General features: G+C 36.8%; 1 long non-coding RNA gene across 1 annotated transcript; it reads left to right on the top strand.

The window, feature by feature from the left end:
* Nucleotides 1-136: 136 nt before the first annotated feature.
* On the top strand, nucleotides 137-21,427 carry LOC123019876. The gene is made up of 3 exons (XR_006413977.1): nucleotides 137-199; nucleotides 3,250-3,255; nucleotides 21,417-21,427. It is a non-coding gene; the product is annotated as an uncharacterized LOC123019876 (long non-coding RNA).
* Nucleotides 21,428-22,989: the final 1,562 nt, after the last annotated feature.

Below are 22,989 nucleotides of genomic sequence, written 5' to 3'. Positions count from 1 at the left end.
GTGTGTGTGTGTGTGACAGAGAGAGAGAGAGAAAATTATGTCTGTGATCTTTGAACACTGTTCATAACTAGAGTTGGTGAGGTATAAATGATTAAGAGACTTAGGAATCTGAGTTCTCTTCCCTGTTTGGCCAAGAAGCTCACTGAGTGACTTTGGGCTTCTCACAGACTCTCAGGCTGGCCTACCTTACATGGTTGTTGTAAGGAAGGTGAACTTTGGAAGCTGCTTTTAGATTCCTTGTAAGAGGAAGAAAGGAGGAATACAAATGCAATCTGATGATAATTCTAACTACAAGCATCCCCAAATTATATGACATCAGATTTATACTGGTGTGGTATAAAAATACTTTACCAAATGAAATTATTTCCAAGAGGCTTGCTTATAGCTCATACAATCTGTCCATATGCGGAAACCTCTTTTGACAAAGACTGTATTATTTGGAGTGGTAAAGCTGAGTTCTATACAGCATTAGCGGGAGAAAACCAGAAGAGTAACAAAGAAAGAAGCAGAGAGCAGCCCTGCTTATTTAGGTGAAGAATGCAGAACAATTAGAAGTCCTAGGTTTATGAAAGCATTAATTATGTATCGTTACCATGTAAGAGGCATCCGGGTTAGGATTTATAAGGGAGCAGTCAAGTATGTACCATCTACTAGACACAGCCCAACCAAAGGAATAGAATATGTGCAATACTTCCACTCTGTGGATTGCGTTCTGTGCCATCATAGTAAAGGTACATGGTACTAAAAGCACGGACTATAAGAAGTCATAACAAATGAGTGATGAAAGCTCAGAATATGTAGGGTACTATTGTACTTTAATAGAACACTCACACACTGAAATATTTAAAAATGTATAGATTTGAAATAATAAAGAAAATCCTTTTTTACATTTTGCTTTGAATTTTTATGCTGAATTTTATTGAAGCACACTTTTTAAAATCAGTCATTTTAGTATCCATTTTTATCAAATTATAATCCCTTATCACTTAATAATAGAGGAGCAGAAGCTTTTTAAGCACATAACAACTGTGACATTTTGATGGAATTTAGTTGGAGTAATAGTTTTATCAAATCATATATTTCTTTTCTTTTTCTCCCCCCTAAAATACCATTTATTAAAACATTATCTACAATTGTAAGCTATGGCATAGTAAAGAAAATCTCATCCTGAAAACACCAGCCCCACCCTTGCTTGAAATCATGAGTCAATCACAACACATTACACTAAGTGCTGGCATGCTTTTAGAAATAAGAGATTTTGTATAAACATTAGTAGACTCTGTTTGGAAAACAGAATTCCCAGGCAGCATCCCACCAGTTACTCTTATGCACCCCCTTCTACCTCTAATTTTCAAATGCTTTGCAGTCTTCACTGGGTTTGTTCTCACAACAGCCCTCTCAGGTAGACTCCAATTATATTGCCATTTCACCTCCACCAGGTGCTCATGAAATAAAATCACCTAATCAGTCAAACTCGTATGTCTAACACTTTTTTATCCTACTATAAGTGATGGGTCAGAACTTGCAAGCCAAGTGTGTCATAACCTGTTCCTGTGGTGCTAAGAACAGATTTATCAAAAACAACTTTGGCTCAGACACTGAAGTCCTATACTCGGGGCAGCTCACAGTAAGCATTTCAGTAAGTGGTCTTACACAATGAAAGGCATCATAATAATGGAGGCCACCTTGTCATTCTTGCTTTCAAACATGGAAAGACCTTCCCAAATAAGTATCAGATGGGACGTAGAAGACATTCAGAATAAGGATCTTATTGGCCAAGAAAGTTTGTACCCCAAGAGCTCTTGCCTTTCAGGCAAAACATAAATTGAGACCAGCTTGCCAAATGCATCTTTGCATGCAACAAGGAACAACATACATTAGCTAGTGTCAGGTGTACACTTGGATGCAGTAAAATATCAACAACTGTTCCTTCTGGACATCATTCTCTCTCTCCTATTTCATCCTGAAGCTGCTCATATGCTAAAAGCAAATTTTGCAAGAATCTGGCAAAATCTGAAAGTAGTGCTCCCAGTATCCTGAAAACCCACTAGAGCATATTTGGATTTTTTTTCTGGGTTACAAAACTTTTAGGTGAACTCTTTATCTTTTAAGATACAGTCCCAGTGGTCATTTTGAGCCTAATTTGTACATTCTTTCTCTTTCTAGAAATTATTTTTGGAGGGGCCAATAATGTAGCTCAAACAATTTTTCTGATTTGGGACATTGTTGAATGTAATCTTAACTTTAAGAACCTATTGTTTGTGGATTGCCCAGTAATGTAAAATTATCATTACTATAAAAGTTTGCGTGTGTGTGTGTGCCAACAATAACCCTTCAATGTCACTTCGGTTAAGTGATAGTTACTTGCCCAATGCCATCCAATGAGCTTCACAGGTGAGATAGGAATGACCCTGACCCAGATTCAACCTCTGGTCAAGTTCATTCCTGGCTCTGCTATAACATGAGATGGTAACTCTGAATTTCCTATTGTCAATAGACAGAGGCACAGTTTGTCTGAATTATTCGACATACACGAAAAATTCACCTGATGCAAACACTCACTATTTAGGCTGGAAGACCTTCCTTGACTCACTTGCAATTGCAATCAAGTGAGGAATAAGCAGAGGTGCTTCGTCCTCTTTAAAGAATAAGGCTAGGAGACAAGACACCGTGTCCTAAAGCAGTGGTTCTTAAACGGTGGGCCAGGACCCATGAATGACTCACTGCTTCTGTGCTGCATGCTGATCAGTGCCGGTTTGCTTGATCACCCTGTGCCAGGTCACACACATGGCATAAGTAGGCATGGCAGCACAAACAAAGCTAGTATTAATAATAATAAGGAAAGAACAGAAAGGAATAAGAGAGAGAAGCTGTTATCGGAAGAAGTGCATTTAAAAGTAACAGAAGGAAGAGATTAAAAAACTGGGTAGTGTACAAATTAAATGTGGAAGAAGAGGAGGAGGAGGAGAAATGACAGAAGATGGGCAAAATGACTTTGAAAAGAATGTGGTAGAGAAGAGAAAAACAATGTAAGCAACTGTCTTTACTTAGAGTTCAGGCTCTTATCCTGTTTGGGTTGGTGGGCACATGTGGGATTTTCAGGAAGTGTTATAGGCACTCTCCCAAATATAGGCTGCTGTGGTGAGTCTTATTCATAAAATGGCAATGGCCAGTCCAAAAACATCCATTTTCCTGGAGGATGAGCCTAACAGGAAAGTAATTAATCCAAGAACCTAACGCAAGGCAGAGGTGGGGGTCTAAGATCCAAAACACAAATCCATTTTTGAAATCCGAAAGGGATGGTGCTAGAGTGTAGCATTTTGCTTGGTAGCATACCAATCCCCCAGTTAAAAATAATTTTAAATACACTTAAGAAATACAGTTAAAAGCAGGAGACGCAGGGAAGCTGGTGGGTGCCAACATAATGGATCTCATGTTGTTAAACAAAAATTAAAGCCTCTGGAGCAACCGATTCTCCCCAGAATGGAAAGACTGAGTAATGATACCTCCACATTATCAAAAGCAAAGTCACATGAAGATTAAAGTGGCTGCCACATGAGGGTGTCTTGGCCTAACAACGAGTGGGCTTAGTAAAGCTCTGGCAGTGGAAGCTGCGAGTCATAACTTACATTCTTCTCCAAAGCAGAAGGCAATAGTATTGGCAATTTTCTGCCACACATGTAATATTAACAATGCACCAATGTACACCAATCAACAAGGTGGAGAGACTGAAAAATGGAAAGGGGGGAGGAGTAAAAAGGAGAAAATTGTTAAGTTATAAGACACATCTCACTGATGAAGTGGAACTCTACAAAGAAAGTTCTCCGTGATATATTTGCAGCAGTATCCAAAACAGCATTGAGCAGGAGGGTGCTTCTCCTGCCCCTGAAAGCATATGGAATAGATACAAATTTGGGGTTTGTTAGAAAGTTTCATCCATTGTGTGGTTCACCCCCAGCATCCATGTGTCTGCCTGCACAGGGACCGTGAAGAAATGTAGGCATGACATATTTCTGAGCCTGTAGAAACATTATAGCCACTTACTAATGGGTCCCCGCAGCTGTCTCCCCATAGTATGAGGTAAAAGGGTTGTCAGGTCAGATACCTGTGGCTGACATCTCTCTGTTTAGGAGTACATATTTGAAGAAGAACTTCTAATTATCTGTGTTCTGCTTTACATAGTACATGAACAGAATACTTTGTTCTGAAAGATCTTATAGGAATATTTCATGTGATTTGCATTTGCTTGTTTAAACATGGTAAAAACACTGAGATAGTCCTCAGTTCTATGTTTAGATGAAAGTATGTGTGCTTTGTTTATTTCATAATGACATGTTGCAGAGCTGTATTTGTATTCTTCCATGTGTCTCCTCAGAAGAATTTAAGCTTGGGAATTTTGTTACACTGCTTTTAATAGCTCTCAGTTGTTTGGTTTTTTCCACAAGACAACGAACAGACCACAGCTTGAGTGCTGTGTGCAAATATTCATGCACTGGAGTTGCAATGGATACAAAACCCAGAATTTGGTCAATTATTAGATTAGAGTTTTCCTTAACCATACACTAGGATTAAAATGCCATTATAGCTATGCTGTGATGGAAGACAACCACTAGAATGTGACAGATTTTTAACAAGGAGAGGGTAACTTTGCATTATTTTCCATTATTCTTACTCTCTTTGTCAAGGAATGGAGCCATGCTGTGCCATTCTGTTCTGGGTATCAGAGCATGAGTCTGATACACTGGAATTTGAATGCCTCATATTCTGAAATGGATAATGGTTGCACTTGATTTCTTTCACCTCTCGGTTTTCAGCATTTTGATAGGCAAGTGCCACTTCACCCTAAGGATCTCTGTTGACCTTTAGCACAGTGGGGTAGTTTTAGTGATGGATTTATTCTTATGGTCCCTGCTTTCCTGGGTGGAGGTGGCATATTAAAGCACATTTCTTACATATTCACTATGGCATTCTGAATATTACATTTTTCTAATATTTCCATCAGTTTTGCAGAACAGGTAAAATAGTGCATTTACAAGGTTGTTGGTTGGGTGGTTGGTTTGTTTTTAAGGAAGTACCTTTCTGCTACACCACTAGAGATATTTAAAACCCATGCTAGTATTGTATTATATTTAGCATATTTTTTTCTCATGCTAAATAATTACATAAAATATTTTGCTGAGCACTCCTCAGACATTGGGAAAAAATGAAAAAAGAGGGTTTCAGGAAGGAATGGTTATAAATATTGAAAAGACTGTGATTTCTGTTTTGGAGAGAGGAAAGTTTGTGGTGTGTTTTTTATGGAAATATAGAGAAAAGGTGAAATTATGCAATACTTTATCAAACTGAGTTGACTACTTTAAGGCTGTAATTTTGTACCTAATTACCTGGATATAACCCCATTGAACTCACTGGGGCTTATTTCTGCATAGATATGTATAGGAGTACATTTAAGATGTTGAAGTACTCTTTGTTTTAATTAAGAAATAAAATTGTACTATTTGCTATGTGTGTGTGTAAAACATTTGAAATTGGTTCCTCTGTGTCACTACTGAGAGTGTTGCTGTTTCAAAGTCTAAATACCATAATTTTATTCAAACAATAATTACAAATGTACAATACCTTTTTCACAATGCTTAAAATATGGACATTATTAGAGATGGAGCTGCTAGCTGCTGGACTTTAAGGCTGCAATTCCAAACCTATTTAGTAGAGAGTAAGTACCACTAAATATATATTTCTGAGAAAACAAGTGGCTGTTATGTTGCATGCTGCTTTAGATTTCCACTTCGGAAACACAGGAATAAAATCATGGAAAAAGAATCAGTGAAAATTGTAAGTCATCTGAAGGAAAGTTTTCTTTACAGGCTTTATTATCGATGCTTATAAAAAGTAGGATGGATTTAAAAATACAGCTTAATATACCTAAAGATTGTGTTTTCCAAATAGCTGATTCCATTGCAAATATCTGAAAATGGTGTTAAAGCAGTTTGTGATAATCCATTGGGGTCTGCAATAAATGTTTGTAAACCACCCAGAGAGCCCTCTGGGCTATTGGGGTGGTATATAAATGCAATAAATAAATAAAATAAAAAAGAAGAGACAAGCCAAAACGCATTCCTCCACCTTTGACTGCCTAAAACAATTCCTTGAAATGTGGCCAGTATGAAAGCCTCAGCTTTATCACACAGAAGCTTATTTTTAGAAAACAACCCCATGCAATTAAGAGTAGCAATACTTTTGATCCAAGTGAACTTGACAGTAACATTTTAACTCTTCACTTGCGTATAGTGATCCTGTATAGTACAACAGCTGAATTCAGGTAAACTTCTAAGCAAATACAACTAGGGTTAGGTCAAAAGTGTCATAGAATCTCTAGATATAATTGCTAGCATATTTATTTATTTCCCTCCAGCAGAGTTCATACTATAACACTGAAATACCAGCATAACTGGTATGTATTTATTTATTTTTCTGATCAGAATCATTACCTGAATAAACCAGAGGTTCTGATTCTGATCTTTCACTTTGACATTGTGAGCCTCAGAAGATTGGAACAAGCTTCTCTGCTCTTAACTGGATATGTGAAACTCCAGCTCTTTCATTTGGAGAATGGAAGAATCAGAAGCAAGTGACAAGCAGGCTATGTCAGAGGCTGCGTTGTGCCAAGGGAACTGGCACTGTTGCAGGAATATTCTGCTTGGCAAATACAAAAGTACTCCTGGACTAAATACCTGAAGATATTTCGGATTCAGGCTTTCTAAAAAGTGTTTCCAGCATCAAATCCTAAGTGTCCTGCTTGTTTATTAACCAGTCCCATACAGGAGCAGTGCTACAATCACAAGATAATTGTATTTGAATATATGAATTGGTTGTCACGTACACATGTGTGCATACCGCATGATCTCACTTATGATTCTGATAGGCAAAATACAGTACCAACATGTGTTTTTCAGTGTTTCCATTTGTATTGATGCGAGCTATTGTATTGCAATACTTTACTGCGAATAAGCTATTTTTGACCCTTTTGGTGCTTCATAACCACTAAGGGTGCCATTTATAGTGTGTGTGAATGAGTGTGTGTGTGAATAGTACCCATAAGGGGGTATAACCTTTGAAACAAAAACAGACCCAGTTGTCCTATAGCAACTCACTGTAAAATGGGGAGTGTTTACTCCACACTTTTCATTGTTACTTGGCCTCCAGTTTCAAAACTTACTTATACCACATAATAAATCTGTTAAAGTAAACAATATTATTTGTTTTACCAAATATCTGCTGTTAGCAGCAAGACTTTATTCAGTTCCCTATTTAAAACTCAGACTAGCAGCAGCTCTTGAGTTTTTAAAAGATGTTGCCGTGAAGAATCTTTCACTTCCAGCTTGAATCTCTTTGCCAGTCAGTGTCTGTTCTGCTCTTGGGTCAAAGAGGCCAGAAAGAAAAAGATATTGCCATCTACAAACAGTCATGTTTTCCCTTCTGCTGGATTCATTATAGTAATTGATGCTGACTTAATCTTTGGTACTTAAATATTTATCACAATTGAAAGAGCTCTGTCCTGATTTTTGACTATCTTTTTAAGAGGCAAGGTAACAAACTAGTCCAAAAGAAACACCTACTGATGTCATTCGCAGGTTTTGCTTGTATGTACGATTCTAGTTGCAGTGTCAGTCTGTCCTACTTTAGACAGGATATTCCTCTGTTTGAAGGCAGCCTCGAAGTTAAAGCCTGTCCGTTAACTTTCTTATCTTTATTAACGATAAAGAACTGCAAGACTAAGGAGCAGCAGCCCTTAAGTTTCCCGTCAGTACATTGTGCCTGGATATCAGACCGAATGGGCACACAGTCTTCCTTAATGTGCTGATATGTGCAGTATTTCCATTTAAATTATAGTAATTATTTCTAAATATGCATCTGTGCATATAAATTAGTGCATCATTTTTCCTGATACACTTTTTTTCCATTGGAGATTCCCAACTAGCCATCCTTGTTCTAGTCCCATTCCATCTGCTGTCAGTGAAAAGATAAAACAAAAATTCTTTATTATGTTTCCTTCTAGGACATGCTCGTTTTTTTCACATATTGGCGATAAAAGCCATGCGTGCTGATTTTGAAGCTCAGTTACTGCATCTCATCATATCTGTTTGTTTTTCTACAACTGCTAGGAATCCTCCTAGCGAGAGCCATTCAGTCTCCCATTTCTTCCTATTTAGGAATCTGAATGTTGCTGTCTCTTGAGCAAAAGGCAGCCAATGAATATAAGTCAAGTAAAGCTGAATTTACTCCAAACCCTGCAGCTGTACCCTCATTCTGTTGGTGAAAACAAGCAATGTAGATTTCATTGATTTATTGTTTCCTAAGTGTCAGGGCTAATGAAAAATATATTTCCAACCATATGTTACTTGTTGGATAGTTGTTAATCTAGTTTGTTTGCTGCATGTATACTGGAAAACTGAAATGGGAATATTTAGCAAAACATCTATCAAATTGATATTCAAAAAGAAATGATGTTACTGAAATTATTATTTGCATATTCATACAGTCTTCCCTTCAGGCATCAGTTTCAGAAGGCTCTCTTCACAAGCAATGTATTAATGATACATAAAAACAAATATTTAGCAGAATAAGTTGATAAGAAATCTGCAACACATATTACCCTATTTTAGTGTTTTATTTGAAATTTACCAGTCAGTACAGTTGCTAAAAGTATTGTGACACCATATAAAATTTCTGCTCGCTGGAAGCTTTAGGATGCCCAAATAATAATAACAACAACAACAACACAACAACAACACTCCTTCATTATTTTCTATTCCCCCACCCCATTTTCTTCCTACATTGGAACACCACATTAAAACTTTTGCTCCTTCAGTCAGAATGAGTTCATTTAAACTCCGTATGAGTTTGTTTAAACTCACCAATTTTATGGGAAATATTTTGACTCCAGATTCCATTTATTTAAAATTTAGATTTAGGTGTGGTCAGTTCTCTACAAAACATACACCATAGCAGTGGAATGGGAGTGAAGATAATTTTGATAACTATGGATGTGATAAAGGCACAGACATGAAAATGACTATAACCTTGTTCTCTGCTGCAGTTTCCCCATCAAGTTAGGAAAAAAAAAGGTTTAAAAGGAGAATGCAACCAGACAAACTCGGAAATCTGTCAATTATCATTATGCAAGATGCTTATTTCATCTCTCCCAAACTCAGTGGGAAACTATATGTTATGTCTGTACCCTCAAGTATAAATGTGGCTGGTGGCTCAGTGTAGATTTGTATCCACCCAGGTTATGGCTGGAACTTTTAAGGAGCTATCCCTGGTGCTGAGCTGTATCCCCCAAAACTCTACTTCCCCACTGACATTTGAACCACAAATCACAGCTGACCAGATCATCTTTCCAAAGGAAGATTTGATGTTCTACTTTCCAGAAGCAGACCTTTTCAAACAGCCATCTTGCAAATTAGGTCAACTTCCAAAGCATAGTTCCATCTAATGTGATATAAGCACACATGCTCCTGCAGTTACATGAAGGTGTTCTTTGTATTGTGGGCCTAAGGATCAATCTCGGTCTGCACGCACACATGGAAAACTGAAATGGGAGTATTTAGCAAGCATGTGTATGACAACATACTCTTTACAGAAACTCATGCTAGGCACTCCGAACTCAGCAGGCAATGCTAGAGAATGATAAAAATAAATAATCTATATGAACTGCTATGTAATGTTATTTCATTGTTTGATGTAAGTTTTTCATAGAGTACACTAAGCATTTCAGCACTTTAGGGCCTGGTCAAATTTCAGCATCTTTCTCATGAATCATACTTTGCCTCAATAATTTCAGTCACAGTATACTTAGTTTACCACTTACATTTTTGGGCATGATTAAAAAAGGAATCTTTGATCAGAACATTCTTCCTCCTGAACCCTAAGCAACATGCTTGGAAGTCCACTGCATTGCAGTTAATGGGATCTACATCTTAAGTACATGCATCTATTGTAAGTTAGCTAGAAAATACAGAGAACACAGAAATACATTATTAAATACACTAACAATAGTTAATTTGAACTTTACAAAAAACTGAATTAAACAGCCTCTTTGAAGTGAAAAGTTGAATAGACAAATCAAGCCCAAACTTGTATGACAGGCAAAAAGAGTGAAAGAAGTAATCTTTTATCAGGCATAATAGTTGTTGCACATTCATACATCTTATGCGGTTGGGTTAATTTTCTGAGATGAGAATGAAATCTGCCTCAGCTGAAGACAATTCCTCTGCTTTAGGATAAATTAAAAGTGTGTTCTTGCAATTTCGTCTTCCTAAGCAGACATCCTGCAAGCTCTGTAGTGAATGTCAAAACCTGCTGTCTATAACAGAGTCAACTCCAAGTTTGTGTATCCCAGTCCACTCTACCTTTCCATCAGGCAGTACATGTGGAAATGAAAAAGTAGCTCTCTAATTAATCAAAGTCAGATCTGCCTGAATGCCTGGAGTTGCTGCTGATCCTTGTCCCAGCTTCTCCCATGTTCTCTCTATACGTTTTTACCTTGAAAACTTCTGCTCTGAGCTGGGAATGCCTGAAGGGCTTGCACGGTAAGTCAATGTGAAATTATCTCAGCAGGAAGAAGTTGCTTTTCAGCTTAAATGATTTAAGGCAGCAATTTTTCACACTCTCAAACTCTGACAAACGCACAGATTGCCTCTCATGTTTGACTTCAAAATATTCAAAGAAAAGCTATTTTTATTAAAAACACTCTAGAGAAAATTGTATGTCACTTGTTCTCTGATATAACTTCATTTCTCCTGACAGTGACAATTTTCACCTCAGTACAATTTCTTTATTTTTTCCAAAGCTAATTCTGCTTAATATTAGTATTTATACAAACTCATATCAACTTGTCTCTGTGAAACGTTCAGGGGTGTCAGGTAAATGTTGCTCACTGTCAGTCATCTTCTTTGGCACTCAAAAGGATCAATAGATTAAAAAGTGAAGCTTGTTGCTTGGGATATGAGTGTTTTATTTGTAAGAGAGAACTTAACAAATGCTTACTTTGCTTGACAAAAATGTTTCCTGGAAACTATGAAAATTTCAAAAACTTGAAGGCAACTACTGGTATAAAAGACTTTGAAAAAGTTCCTAGGCAGAAATTGATGTGTTCTGTGTCTTTAGATAAAGGAGTGCAGTGGAACACTTTTTTCTTGCAAAGTTTCAGTACTGACATAGTGTATTTGCTTCATTTTGTTTTAATATATAATTGTATACAATATCACATTACAATCACTCCAAACTAGACTGTATTCTGCATGCTTTCAGATGTGTGAACAATTCCCTGTACTTCAGCAGAATTAACATCAACAGGAACAGGAATGACAGAAGATTCAATGTTACAGAGACATCTGAAACCGTGACGTTTTGACACTGAGAAGGTATGTCAATATGTAGAAAGGTATTTGTGGCCTGTGACCTCAGGATAGTCTTGTGGTCTCACCATGTTTCTCAGGGACAAAAACATACATCCAGTCAACTGTATGTCTCTGTATAATGTGCCACTTTGGACAATGGACTTTTAAACAGTATTATACACATTCATAACACCAATAAATACAATGTCTATGACATAATTAAATACATAGTTATTTTCAAAATGGCACACATAACGAATATTTGATTTACTGTCTGAAATATATTCTATTTCAAAGCCAAACTGCATATATTTTTATTCCATAGCTATGCATGTCATGGCAATTAAGGCAGAATTTACAATATTGCTCTACCTAGCATGAGTTTAAATGAAGTACATCCAACATGGAAGTAAGCTTTGGAAATTGCTCTAGCTTAAAAGTCTTAGATAGTCTGCAAGGTCAATCTAGCTATAGAATAAATGTTTTAACACCTTTTTCCCTGTCAGATGTATCAATTTGGTTTCATGATTGACTTACTAGAAGTAAATTACTATGATCATTCCCATAATTTGCTTTATTTATTATTCCGTGTTTATTGTGATACACCACTATGATGCTTATTTTGGTATGAATAGTCTTCAGCAGCAACATTGTTAGGTTAACCCCTGATGAAACATTATTTCCATAGCTGAAAAAAATACCTGTAGTGATATTAATGCACAGTGGCTACATGGCAATGAACTGGTGAAGAGATTATTCAGCGGATGCTACTCTGACCCTTCTTTTCAGTTCATCAAATTAACTTTCTTAATAATGCAGCAGAATTTTCACAGTGAAAATTTAAAAGAGCACTAAATACAGAGGGCATCATGATCTTCAAATGATCATTTAGTATGGATTTTCACTTTTAGGAGGCTGTCATCTAATAAGCTATTACAAGATATGCCTCCCGCTTGTAAATGCAAATCAAACTTTATTTCTTTGTTGCTTGCAAAGGTGTTAAGAAATAATATCAAGTCATTTAAAAGCTCACACCAGTGAAATTGCTGTCCAATTAAAGGAATGCCTTGTATTAGATACTAGGCATTATTGGTCATTTAAAAACAAACACATGTTATTATCTTCTATAGCATTTTGAACAGAAATAGAACCGCTTCCATTTGTATTAAAAGGTACTCAAGTCAGGATGTTCATTAAATTATATCACTTGCCTAATGCTTATTAATAAAAAGTTTGTCTGACAGAAAATATTGTGCAGTTAAAAAGTTATTTTTGTTCATTGTTTGCACATGTATCATGCACAATTTGTTTCCACGTGTTGTGCATTAAAGAAATTTGACTAATTTCAATTATTCTTGATTTAAAAAATCAAGTCAGAGGAATTTGTCTCTCTTCATTTTTTCCAAAACTAATTTCTCTATGACCTTATTCTTCTTTTGCCCCATATATGTTTAATTGCTCTACTAATTTGTGATAGGTGATTGGTTCATACAGCGATATATACAAATTTCAGACAGATATAGTTGAGGGACAATTTAGCATTTCCTGGATCTGTTTGAATCATTGTCTGTATATGAATTGTTCAGTTATACACTTCCAGTATTCTTAGACAAGCCTCAACATAGTGCTGTATTTGAGATCCATAAAAGTTTATTTAGATCTTTTCAAATGATATGTCAGGAATCAAGCAAAGTGATAAAAACAGGAAAAGTAAACTGCATCAGTGGATACTCATCCTGGCAAGAGCTGACACTTTTACAAAAGAAAAACAAACACAGAGGGAGTTCATTTTAAAGAAATGGAACAAAGCTTTACCCCATTACGTTCCATGACATTATATAAATCTGTATTGATATCACTAAAGCTTCACACTCAAAAGAAATAAATGCACCTTTAAGCACAGTTGTTCAATGGTCCTGCATCAAGTTTACTGTTGTCTCAACAGCTCATCATTATAAACAACCCGGAAACAACTATCCTTAAAACAATCAAGACAATATATCTCAACAAAAGAGAAAATCAATTTAACAACAAACACTTGATTTATCTGTATTGATTAGAGAGGATTCAGTGTAATTTTAGTGAATTATGTGTGCCTTTCATTTCCCAGCAGAAATTTTTCTTGTGATGATCAAAAGGCAGATCACAAACTACTACATGAACTTTTGTGTGCTACCTACATAATATCAAACTAATTACCTTTCAAAGTAACATTGATGTGCAAATGGACAAAGAATATTTTCTTCTTTACACTTGGTATCTTGCTGAAAATTCATAGGACGGAGCTTATAGCACTTACCTAAGAGCCTGATGTCATCTTCTCAATTCATTAATACAGAAATCAACACTGCACTAAGAGTCAGTGTAAAAGGAACAAATCCAAGATGATCTTAGGAGGGAAGAATTAGAAAGATTAAAAAAGTAATATGATTTTTCTTCTTAAATAGGAGTAATTTCCAGGGAATAGTTAACTCTGTAATACCCAAAACTTTTTAAATAGCAATAAGACAAGAGTAACTGAATTAGACGGAGATAAAGACAATTCAGTAGTGCTGAATTTTTGATATAATTGCTGTCACATTATAATTATGGACTAATTGGAACTAAAAAGGCTACTTATTTTGTCAAGTAAAGTACATTAGTTTAAGTCAGTGTCTTGTCTTGTGTGTTTTTAATCTCCTATAATATTCAAAAACGTCTCACTTTAGGACAGAAGGTATCATTTGGTCATGCAAAGCATCACTAATATAAAAGGTGTCTACACATATTTCATGCAGTGACCAATTAATCTGTTTACTGATTTTAAGTACTCACAGTTGGATATTAATCCACAGGCATCCTCTGAATTATCCTGAATAAAGCCTTCCACAACCTTTTCAGAAAAGGGACTGAAAAAATTAAACACAATAATTTACTAAATACACCTTAGACATCTTTCTGCACTTGCAGCAAATAAGGTCCTCTTTCATATGATTAGGGAATATGTAATTTTTCCACATATAATCTTTCTGAATCAATGAAATCATAGTTTTTACTAAATCCTCATATGGTAAAGATGCTATATCTTGGCATTTTGCTATTTTGCCATATGTATTCTGACAATGCATTTGCAGTCAAGGTGGATTCATTCGCTGTGATCTGGCTTAATATAAATATTTTGCTGGTTCTTACAATATAAAAATTATAAGCCAAAAATTACAAAAGTTTAAAATGCATCATTATATTTCACTTTGTGACAGCCCAACAATGGCAACAACTTTTGCAATATGTGCAGAAATTCAGAATGGATAAGTGTGTGTGTGTAAATAAAAGAGAAACATGTTGCACTTGGATTAATTATCAGGAGGAAAATTTCCAATCTGCTGGTAAAAATCAAGCATATAATTCATTCAACCAAAGCTAAGCATAATTAAATCACATTTATTTCAATGAAACAGATTTAAGCACATGTGTAGCTCTCCATTGAAATCAATGGGCCTTAAAAGTACTTAAGGTTTGGCTGGATCATGTCCTAATTGTGTTTTTTATTCTCCATTTTATCTGAATTATCCACAGGAAACTGCCATTCTTAATTAGAAAAACATAAAGACAGTGCTATAAACACAGAGATAAATGTAAAAAGCAAAATTATCATTAGAAAATATTTTCTGTTTTATTGGTTAGAACTACTAAGGTTTAGGAGGGGAATATATCCATTTTGGAGAGCAAAGCTCATTGATCAGTATAGATATATAGTTTAAAAGATTGTTGATCAGTATAGATATATGGCCTTGTTACTTGATGCTTTCTTTGGGCCCAAAAAAGGGGGGAAAAAATAGAACTGAAGACAATTTCCCTGCAAATGTTATAACTTTGCCCCCACACCCCCCAAGAGATGGAAAATATATTCTGTGCACAGGATCATATCTCTATTCAGGCATCACCCCCTCCCTGTGTGGACAAGAGGCTCCATCAGGAATGCACACAACAAGTCTGCAAAGCCTCAGCCACAGACCCCAACGTACAGCCAAAGCTGAGCTTTTCCATGGCTCTTGCCCTTCCTTCTGTTCAACTTTATGCCAGTCTGCCTCCTCCAAATAACCACCAATCATTTGCTAGAAGAAAGCGTAGTGAATATTTCTGCTTCAAATGGTCTGAATGTTTTTTAAGCCTAAAGTGGATATGCCCTGATGAAATTATCCTGAATGCTAGAATCACATTTTCAAAATGGACATGTGATTTCCATAATTTATATTGATTTAGGAAAGATTGTTTGTTGTTACCTTTTTTTAAAATGCCATGAATTTTTACACCTACTTCCCCGTGGAGGAATCCTATTGACATTAATGGATTTAGCAGTGCAAAAGTGAAAACTGAATACACAAACCTTTAAAGGGAAGCACATTTCTAATGCAGTCTGTCCCACTGATTTTCAGAATCCTATGTGACTGCTCTTTCCACATACATTGGCATGGGGTTAAAGTCAATAAATTTGCAACTTTAATGCTGAAAAAATATTGTCTAGAAAAGGTATAACATGGCAGCCATAACAAATTACGTGACCTCCAAAAATACTTCTGTGGGAATGTTTTTTTAAAGTTACCTCACATTAAATTGAAATACACTTTAGTATTAAATTACTTTGTCAAGCACACTTAAAAGTGCATATATAAGTTTTGTTTTATATAATTAGATTAAAATTGAACCATTATAAAATTTGCATTTTGTATCTGAGACTGAAGCCTTTTTCAGAAATAGAAAAAAAAAAGACATGCAAGCTTTTTATCTGGAAAGATCATTCTTGAATTTTAATAAACCAATAACAACGTTATTGTTGGACAGGTAATAATTGTCTCCATATAAACTGAAAAATATTGTTTGGGGTGATTAATATACAAAGCTGCATTATGCATTTGGGAGTGTTGATGCATAATTTTTAGTTCTAATGTTATTATGTAATTGAGAGAACATGTTCATTTGCACTAATAACTACTAAGATGCACTTAATAAAATGAAATGTAATAATACTTGTAATTTAATCTATTCATGGAAGTAATTTTAAAAGTCTACTATTCTCCTTAATGTAGATAACATTCATAATTTATAAAGTGTTGTGATGCCGAATTGACAATGCCATTGTTTTTTCCACTCTGAGATGATTCTGCAGCCTTCATTATCTGCATACCAACCTCAGGATTATCAAGGGCAAACAAAAGATAATTAACACCAGAAATAGGCAAATGCAGGAGCTACTGCCTAAGGTTTTTCATTTAATGCAATACCTCAGAAAACATGGAAAGGGAGTAACTGTTAAAATCCATTTCTTCCAATGCAGAAAACACTTTTTAGGCATATTTAAGTCTGTAGATTTAAAATGATATTTTGCTTCTAAAAACTATTTCTCAGAAGACTAATTGCCATAATCCCCACTTACCACCTTCATTGGGTGCATAGATAAAAGGAAAGTATTATTCAAAATAACAAATGCCAGTGCTTTACACTGGACTATTGTTTATAGTAGCAGCCTCATAGGACACCTGTGTTGTATTTACACACTTGCCACCTGAACCTAACTTTGTTTCTTCATGCCTCATTTACAATGAAGTACCACTAGCAGTACCACATTTACCATGAAAGCTTCCAATACCACTTATATTTTAGAGACAAGGTTTCAGCAGGTAAGGAGCAGTAAATGCAGTATAAAAGAGAAACAGCCTTAAAGCTTTTATAACTATATCATTTTATCATCTATCATCATGGAGAGATGCAAAAAACAGTAGATGTGCAGAATTCAAATCTGTATATTAGTAATACATTTGAGGAGAAATAAGTAAGAAAACAGGATACATCTTTGGATTGGAACCTAGTAAACCTATGTAGTAGTAAAGAGTTCTAAAAAAACCTGAACAATTTGAAGCAGAAAAACTTCAACTTTTTACTGATCACTACTGCAACTGACTTGTCTTGCTTGCCCAATTCCTTGTTGTACTATTTTGGTCACTTTTGCTTTCTCTGTCTTGTACTATACTACACGGCTTGTGATATCCCTGCTGGGCCCACTTAATTCAGCACTAGGACAGCACTAAACTTGGTTTCTCTGATAACTCCATTATTGCCAGCTCACTGAACTATGCAGTAGGTTCTCTGTGACATAGGTTTGATATTGTTGTGGTGGATTCTGTTTAATGGGGAGCAGATATGAAGGTGCTGGTGGAATCTTCCAAGCCCACTGATTATTGTTCTTCCATGCTTGTCATTTATAGTACTACATTACGGGGCAGAGAATAGTTCCCAAAACAGCTACTTCCAGCCTCATAGTGCAATACTGCAGGCAGTGAGCATGGAACATAAAGCATTACACCTAATCTGACTGGCAGGCAGCCCCACTATTATTGTATTTATTCTCCATTAAACAGAGTGCACCACAATATCTATTCTCTTGTCATGTCTCCACTAGAAGACTTGTTTTCTGATGAGGAAAGACGTATGTCTGGCCCAGGACTTCAGTTCAGCAGACAGGGAAGATCTGTCTTTGGATCAGGAAGCTTCTCCAGTGGAGAAATTAGGACATAGTCAGACATTGGCAGGAGCCAGGCCCCTCCCAACAGAACCTTAATAGTCTGTCTCCGCAGCAAGGCAGCTTGCTGTCAAAACCAGAGGAGGAATCACCTCTCAGCCCTCAAGAGAGATACCACCATAAGAGGAAGATGCAAACACTCCTTTGGAGGATGAGTGCTTGACAGCAAGCTAAGACCATAGATGAGAGAAAGAGCTCTGCACTGGAGCAGAGTGTTATCAGCAACTGTGAGGGTAAATGTGTGGTTCAGCTGAGCCTGGCTTTGTCGGACAACTGACACTAGAAAACAACTTTTTGAAACCTGTGACTGTGACATATGGACCTCTTGAAATCCTGGAATCCTACTTACTTACTATACTACTATGCTTTTTCCCTTTTTTGCTACTAGGACAGATGAATGTACTGATATCAGCCCATCCATGGTAATATCTTCTTTTCTTATCTTACCTTGTAATGTTCTACTTCCTAGTAACTGACCTCATACTATTGCTCTTTACTATCATCCTCTAAACCAAGATATAGCCATATATTTAGGAAGCCAGATTCTTCCGCTATTCCAAAAAGTTCATTTCACTTTCCAGATAATTCATGTCCCACTAAAAATTCTCCCAGAGAATGAGGACAAGCTTCTTGAAGAACACCACTTATTCTTTTGATCATTATCTATCCTGGTTATTGAAACCAGATGGCGATAGGGGCTTCCAATCTTGTGATGCTTCCCAGAGGAAGAGCAGTATTCACTGTTTTAAGGCCTGACCCTTTGTTTAAAAATACCTTAAATCCCATAAATTCACTTACCATTCTTCATCAACATGCTAGAGACAGTTTGGAATACATGGTTTGGATCTGTTCCAGTCTGTTTTCAGGCCTGGTTTTTAGACAGAAACTTTGATCAGCCTGGTGGATGACTTACACTGGAGTATGGATGTATAACCTGTCGGTTTTTCTGGAGCTCTCAAAGACTTTGGATGCTATCTATTATGGCATTCTTCTGGATCACCTTGCTGCGATGGGTCAGAGTGGTACAGTGACTCCAGTCCTTTCTAAAGCAACTGTATCGGAAGGTGATGATAGAGGACTTCTGGTCTAGCTCATGATTATTAACTTATTAATACCATTTCCTCATGCTGTTTGACATCTACATGAAATTGCTGGGAGACATAATCCAGAGATATGAATGTTATCAGTGTGTGGATGACAAAGAGCTCTACCCCTCCTGTCTATCTGCTGATTCCAAGGAAGTTATGATACACTTGAATGGTGTGGACATGGCATCAGATACATGATAGCAAACAGCTGAAGCTTAATTCAGAGAAGACAGTAAGGAAATTGTCTGATCCCAGTGGAGGGTTGCAACCAGCCCTGGATGAAATTACAAGACTTCTCTTCCCTCTGTTCACAGTTTGGAGATTTTCCTAGACTTGGCACCATCTGTGGAAGCACAGGTGGCACGTACTTTTTATTATCAACATTGAAAGCAGAATATGAAGTCACTATTTGTCAGCCTCAGTGTCTTGGAAGTCATAATAATGGGCAATGTCCAACTGTATCATTACAGAAACTCAAATCAGTGAGGTCTGCTGAATCCATTATGCAAGCTCTTGACTATTAGGCTGCGCAAGCACACTCTTGTCAGATTCCTCGCTTGCACATAGTTTGGAATCTAATCTCTGTTAGTGCAGCTAAAAGAATAACAGGGTTGGATGCTGCCCATTTTCTCACAGGTCAAGTTGCTGGCAAAATTAGAAAATATTGTGTAAATGGTTGTATTATAGCTAGGAACCATAATTTAAAGCAATCCTATATAAGGTTTGCAGAGTTCTAAAAAGGATTTGCAAATCTTTGCATTCCACAGTTAATAACGGAAAGGTTTGTACTCACTATCTTCCAAATTTTGCCAAATCATTTTTAGTTTTAATCTACCTACTGGATTCAAATTAGAGTTGCCAACTTGCAAGAAAAAATGCAGCTAGACCTTTAACAGCAGCTGTTAAAATCAGGCAGGGGCAGATGTAAAAGTCAGAAGGGGCAGTTTTCACAGCCAAGGTAAGCATTATCTTTTGCTGATTCTGCAGATCAAATAGCTGCTAAAGACACTGGAGCAGAGGGCTGGCAACTCTAATTTGAATGCAGATAGGTGCACAGCCAAGGACAAGCCTTAACTGTCACAGGGATACAATCTTCTGCTCAAATATTATGCATGTACTTACACAACCATCCTTCAATTGTCCACTGCTACAATCAGTCAGTGTCACTAAAAGTTTGTTTCAAAATAAATCACATTTAGCCCTATGCTCAGAAAGTCTCTTGGTAGTATCAGAAATCCATAAACAAGGAATGTCTTTTGCCTTTGAATCAGTGCCCTTTGGTCACCACGTCAGACCCTCACAAGCCTCTTTTTTCTTGTAAACGGTTAGTCTAGAACCACAAACAGAGGTCAGGCGATAGCAACACTAGCTCCATTTTGCACTGGAGGCTAAGATTTGCTTTTTCACAGCAGACCAATTCTGTGCATGGTTACTCAGAAGAAACTCAGTAACTCAGAAGTGTTCAATCGGACTTCATTGTCTGTAGGATTGCATCCCAAATCTGCCAGTTAATCAAGCTGGCTATATGCATAGTCATGATCTCTAACTTGCATGTATCAAAATACAAGCTAAAGGACAGTATTACAGCACTTAAGAAACAGCAGCAGTGCATCCATAATTTGATTGATCTAGAATTTGATTTGCAGGGTAACTTTATTTACTCCTCCTTTGGATTCTCAAGGATTTTCACTACTCTCTCAGATGTATTTTTCCCACAAAAGAAGCCCAGATCTGTCCACTGGGGCTCAAAGCAAGTCCCATGATTCTTGGAATATCATGTTACAAGCATAACATGCTATGAAGAAACAGCATATATATAAGATACACTTAATATGCCATGTCTATTACACTATTTTGTGGTGTTTACCTCTGAGAGGCAATAATATACCTGAATAGTCCTTGCATTGTTACTTTCAATGGCTTGTGTAGCAGTTGTTTAGTGATATTCTGAGGGTGAGAGAGAGAAACACTTGTAATAGATGGGAACTGGATCACAAATTGGCCAAGGATGTTACATAGGTGGAAAAGGGCAGTTGGGGAATGACAATTGATAGATAGTGGTTGAGAAAACCTCTTGGTGGCCAGTGGCGAAGAAGGTCTTCTGGTTAGTGGATGGTGTTATAGAAGGACAATGAGCAACTGGAACAAAACATGAATAGCTAAGATCCATAACAGCAGAACCATGAAGATGAGGCACAGGCTACAAGCAGTTATGCCCGGAATCTGATAGAAAAATATTTCACAATCAGGCAGTAAAACCATACACACATATGCACACACATACACACAGAGTGTTCAGGCCAATCAAAATGCATCAGCAGAAGTTTTCCCAATCAGAGGAAGGCTATACTTTGTTGTGAATGAATTTAGCTAAGATGGAGACTTAGGGAAATTGGCCTCCGGTAAAAGAATTAATTAAGAGGCTTGAAATAGCACTAGTGTTTCTTGAATCCTGAAGAACTGTAAATAAGCAGCATTTGCAAAAGGAAAAAAATGGAAAAAATAGTATTCATTTTTATAGAAAATATCCCTAAAATAAATGATAAGAGCACCCATATACCCAAAACAATGTATTGTGGATCATAAGATCTTTCAGATTCCTATCTCTGAGATTGGAAAAGAGCTCTGACCTCAGTGTGGGATTCTCAGCTCTTCCCACATTTCACAGGATGCCCTTGGAGGTTTATGGACATCCATGCTAGCTTGCATCTAACGTTTAACAGGCCTTCTTGTCTGAGATGCTATTTCCCATCTCAGGTCTAAGCTTCTTATAACAAGGTAGATAGGAGGGTTTGAATATACTTGGAAAATTGGTGGCAACAGAGAAGGGTCAGTTTGCTGAACTCAAAGCTAGAGTGGCAGAGAGTTCCTCAGGCTTGGAGATATAAGCATTTCATATAAATAAGAAACCTCATAGATGGAGATTTCCAAGAGCAGGAACAATTTTGCTACAGGTGGTATGATTGCTAGAGAAAGAAAATCTCCTAACTATGGTATCTGAATTCATGGATAGATTTACCATAGCATCAGATGAGTAAGAGGCATAACAGTCCCAGCCTTACCATTGGGCAGAGTGAGGCAAGTGCAAGAAGGCGGAGAGTAATGGCATGTCATGGAGGACAGAGACAGGTGTGCCAGGAAGCAAGCCAGCTGTCCTCAGGTGGGCACTGTCCCATGTCCAGTGCTGAAGAAAAATTCAACTGCCACTTGGGTGAGCTTCTGTATACAGGAAGGGAACAGATGGTCTCCTGTCCCCTATCTCATGACCGGCCCTCATGTTTAATGAACTCTGCCTGAGATGTTTCTGAAGACATCCTTTAGAAAAGGTTGTGAATACAATGAATTAGATTTCTGTGAACTGGATTTACTGAGCTGGATTAAGTGAATCCAGGTGACTGCCTAGCATGTTCAATACAGCAGCCTTTCCACACCTTTGCTTTATCATTATTTTATTTAAAAGCTATTAAAATTGCAAACTACAGGACATAGTGCATGCCAACCTGTTACCTAATTAAAATATATTGTTGCAGAATTACTCCAGATGGTTGTGTCAGTTTTAAAAGTTTGAAATTTATAGCTGCAATGCACTTTAGTGAATATTATGGCTAGTGCCATGCCCCAGGGTTTCTCAGCAATATTAATCTATTTATTTATTGACAGTTGTTCCTTGCTTTCTACTCAATGAGTACCAAGGAGGTTTATACAGGCACAATGTAATATGGAACTAAAATAAACAGAATCAGACATGGCAAGTAGGAGCAGCATTAATATCCCATTGTGAACATTGAAAACCTGATAAAATAAATTAACACAATTTAACACAATTTATAATGTGGTTATGCTTCATATTTTGCCAGCTCCTAAACTATATTGGACTGATTCAGACAAATCCAGATGTCAGAACAGAAGCATTCTTCTTCCAAAGCAGCAAATCTAAATCTGA

The sequence above is a fragment of the Varanus komodoensis genome, unplaced genomic scaffold (genome assembly GCF_004798865.1).
Source record: "Varanus komodoensis strain SLA01 unplaced genomic scaffold, ASM479886v1 scaffold13_1, whole genome shotgun sequence".
Classification (NCBI taxonomy): Eukaryota; Metazoa; Chordata; class Lepidosauria; order Squamata; family Varanidae; genus Varanus; species Varanus komodoensis.
The sequence above is the reverse complement of the archived record's forward strand: the minus strand, read 5'-3'. Positions and strand labels throughout refer to the sequence as shown.